Below are 4,382 nucleotides of genomic sequence, written 5' to 3' on the forward strand. Positions count from 1 at the left end.
TCCAGTTGTAAGGACTATTGTTTAAAGTGTTCTGAAGAATATGGTGAACCAGATTACAAAGCAGCTTGTAGAAAGATTTAATCTCCAAACAGCTTAGAATTATTGAATGCTCATCTTTAATACCTTGTGATGCAACATATTTCTGACAAGTGGGATATGGCTGACTTAACTAAATACTGCTGTTTCAGCACTTTTGGTATGCAAAATTTGGCATGTATCATTGAGTTCTACAGTAGTTAATGCTAAAAGCACTGCGAACCATTTGTGAACACACACACACACACAATCATGAATTTCCTGAGTCACGTTCTACTAAGAATTGGCATGACTCAATGGTAGCACATTGAGTCGCAAGGTTGTGAATTCCAGTCCCATCCAGAAGTTGAGTGCACAATCCAGGCAGACAATTTTATTGCAGTTCTGAGGGGTTTGTTTGAATGTATTGATCACTAATTCAGGTTGTTTGTGAATGCAAAGTAAAATGTTGCCTGATAAACCTGCACGTGTATCATTGTAATGAGCTCATCGGGACAAACATAAAAGTTATAATTTCAAACGATCACAATTTCTAGGATGCAGGATCTTCAAAGGATGCAGATTTGTTGGCAAGTTGACTCTGGCCAAGATGTTGCCTTGGAGAAAGCAATGGGGAACTATAGGCTTTCCAAGCTTTTGGGTAATTCATAAAAGGTGCTAGGCTTGAACATCTTTTTGTTTACTTCAGCAATATTCAAGTTTGCTACGATTTGCCAGGCAGTTTGTAAAGTATAATGGAAAATAGAATCTGAATAGTGGAAGTTTTGCTATAGTGATTTAAAAAATTCACCCAGGTCTCTACAGTTTATGATGACCACAGGATGAAGGGAATTACTGAAAAGCACATCAAGGTTTGAGTCGGCTCCCAAAGCAGTATTGGGGGTAAAAGAGACACCAAATTGAATGCCATGTGGGAGCTATTATCACAACTTCTGCAGATACTATCAGAATTGATGAAACTACTGCAAAAATCAAGCTGACAAATGCATGTTTAATATTTCTTGCATCAAGATTTTAAATAAGCTGAAAATGCTGGAAATATTCAGATTAGGCAGCATCTGTGGAGAAAGAAGCAGAGTTAACTATCAGGTCATTGCGGCATTAAAAAATACTTGACTATAATTCCTGGCACCATCGGTAAATCTGGTTACTAATTATTTAAATAAATTGTAAGCTGACTAATTCTTGGGAGGCTCAATGATAGGCATAGGATTTGAACAAAAGACATTGAGACATTTTTAGAATCACAGCACACAGAGGCCATTTGGCTCTTTTGAAAGAGCTATCCAATTAGTTGCACTTCTCTTCATCACTGAATCTCTTCCCACTACCCAAATCTCCATTGTTTTCAGCTGCCTTTCTTTCTGCAATGTGTTATAATGTTTTTCTTCCTAGTGGTAGTTGTGTGGCGACTGCCTACTTTTGAACTTTGATGTGTTTTTATTCTTCCCCTGTGCCACGCTTGCACTTCATTTGCTCAAATCTTGTATTCATTAAACAGCCATTAATCATATATGAAAAGGGAAGGAATGTATGAATTAAAATGGGAAAAGCAAGTGTGGCACAGAGGAATGAACAAAATGCATGACAGTAATATATAAGCTACAGCGTGTGGCAAATGGAGGTTGTGTTATATCTATTATTCCAAGTAGCATCATCAGCAATGGTTTTACTGGGACTGATGGGGGCTCGGTGATCTGAAAACATTAATAAAGAGGTCTGGACTCTAGTGCTATTAGAAATGTGGCCTAAGGACCTGGAATTCTTTGCGCAGGCCTAGGGAGCACTGTTGAGAGGAGCATTTAGAGAAAGTGTCTTGTCTATAACACATACAGCCCTTCTTGAGTTTGGGGAGTAATGAGAAGGGGGCCCCAGGGTTTGGGAGCATTTGGGGTGATCCAAAAGTATGTGAATGATGGGGTGATAGGTTTGTGAGCATAGGTAATTTGTGATGGGGGAAGAGTAATATCCTGTAGTCTTAGGAGAAGGAATGGGAGGAGAAAACACAGGCTCCCCAAAGGAGCCAGACTCTGACTTCCTCAGGAGAAGGGGAAAAGAGAATGTCCAGAATTACCTTTAGTCTGTTTGGGACCAGCCACTTTCTAACCATGTTTTCACCTGTCAGTCTGCCAACCCTTTTTCAGGCTCTTTCTATTGCTTTCTCTGCCATTAGCTGGTTTATGTTAATGAAGTAACTTATTGAAGACATACTCCAGGAGTTCATGTATGCAGTTACCAATGCTTAAACAAAATTGCACCCTAAAAAGTTTATTGTACTTAAAGAGAAAATGTGACTACAACTTATTTTCCATAACTATTGTTTTCCTTTTATAAATAACAAATCAGATTCTGTTCATTTAAGCTATTCGTAATAGAACTGGGGTAGTTGTTGCCTGTAAATGTGGAAAACTCAAATCTTCACAGGATTTGAGAAGAACGTCCTTCGACTTGAGCCAGAAGCTTGGATATGCAAGCTGGGAAATTCTGAAAACTGCATGTGCTCAGAAGGGCACGTTGGTAACTGGTCAACAGGACACAAAAGACAAGTTAATGGGTTAATTATGATTTTTCACTGGTAGGCTGGTCAAAATTCTTGACCAATCAATGGACAGAACCATCCTATTTAACCTAAATAGCCAATGAGTGTTCCCAGGAATGTTCTTGGGTAGAGAATTTTACTGACGGCTGTAACTGAGGTTAAGCATTCGGTCAGGCCTGAGAAGGGGAACAGATAGTGCCTTGGACAAACCATTATGATGCCAAGACCTTCAAACTTGGGCTCAGTTTCAGGTTCAGGAAAGAATTGGGATTCCTGAAGGTATAATGTAAGATGTCCTATGCCTTTCCCCTTCTTCAAACACCTATACCAGATTCTCCTGCTGACCATGCAGCATTGGCTGAAGCCAATCCGCATGACTGCATCAACTGAAACTGACATGTCAAACAGCAAAAAGAAAAGCCCAAAAATGCACCTGCAGCATATCAATGCTAACCAGATACTTAACCTTAATGCAGATGAGGATCCTTTTAAAAGTTGCAGCGTGCTTACTGACTTCCTGCTTCATATGCAGTTTAAGTCTGAACAAATCAGGTGTTGCCACACAACAATAACCCAGAAGAGCTGTAAAACCAACTCAGGACCTTTATTTGGATATTCTAGTTAGGTGCTTGCTCAGGGCTTTATAAATTTTGCAGGATGTGGGCTAGGCCAGCATTTATTGCCCATCCCTAATTGCCCTTGAAGGTGGTGGTGAGATGCCTTATTGAACAGCTGTAGTCCATGTGGTGTAGGTACACCTACAGTGTTTTTTGGAAGGGCGTTCCAGGATTTTGACCCAGTGACAGTGAAGGAACGGCGATATATTTCCAAGTCCGAATGGTGAGTGGCTTGGAGGGGAACTTCCAGGTGGTGGTGTTCTCACTGCTGGCCTTGTCCTAGATAGTAGTGGTCATGGGTTTGAAAGGTGCTGTGTAAGAAGCCTCGGTGAGTTCCTGCAGTGCATCTTGTAGATGGTGCACACAGCTGCCAACGACTACAACCATTGTGGAGCTTCCTCCACCTGTTAGTTGTTTAATTGTCCACCACCATTCACAACCAGATGTGGCAGGACTGCAGAGCTTAGATCAGGATTAGTGGGATTGCTTAGTTCTGACTATTGCATGCTGCTGTCACTGGCATGCAACTAATCCTGTGTTATAGCTTCACCAGTTGACACCTCATTTTTAGGTAGGCCTGGTGCTGCCCCTGGCATACCCTCCTTCCCTCTCCATTGAACTGGGGTTGATCCCTGGCTTGGTGGTAATGGTAGCGTGGGGGACATGCTGAGCCATGAGGTTACAGATTGTGGTTGTATACAATGCTGCTGCTGGCCCACAGGATGACTAGAAGCTGCCTGATCCAATAAGTGTCACCCAAACTTTGGATGCAGGAGATAACAGCTCAACTTTGGTAAGTACCCCCCCACCCCCTCCCCCCAGCCCCCGGCCCTTTGTTTTACACTAGAAAAATGGTAAAACAGATCTTCATTTCTCCCAAATCTGATATTTTTCAGAGCAGAGGGATGTAAACAGTAGTGGTCCCTAGGGACCATTGTCAGGATTATTTCTCTTCTTTCTCCATAGAATATAAATAAATACATAGTCTGGACCTGGTTATAGGTAATACAGTATCAAAACCTGCAGGTGATTATAAAAATTAGGGAACATGGTTAACTGAACAGGACTACGGCTGACTTCAGGAAGGCAATGACTTGTTATAAGAGGCTGGGGTAGATGGACGTTGGATGAAAATCAATATGCAAAATATGAGGATATGTTTTGGGAGGAACATACACTAAATAGTAAAA

Source organism: Cetorhinus maximus, chromosome 5 (genome assembly GCF_964194155.1).
Source record: "Cetorhinus maximus chromosome 5, sCetMax3.hap1.1, whole genome shotgun sequence".
NCBI classification, from domain to species: domain Eukaryota; kingdom Metazoa; phylum Chordata; class Chondrichthyes; order Lamniformes; family Cetorhinidae; genus Cetorhinus; species Cetorhinus maximus.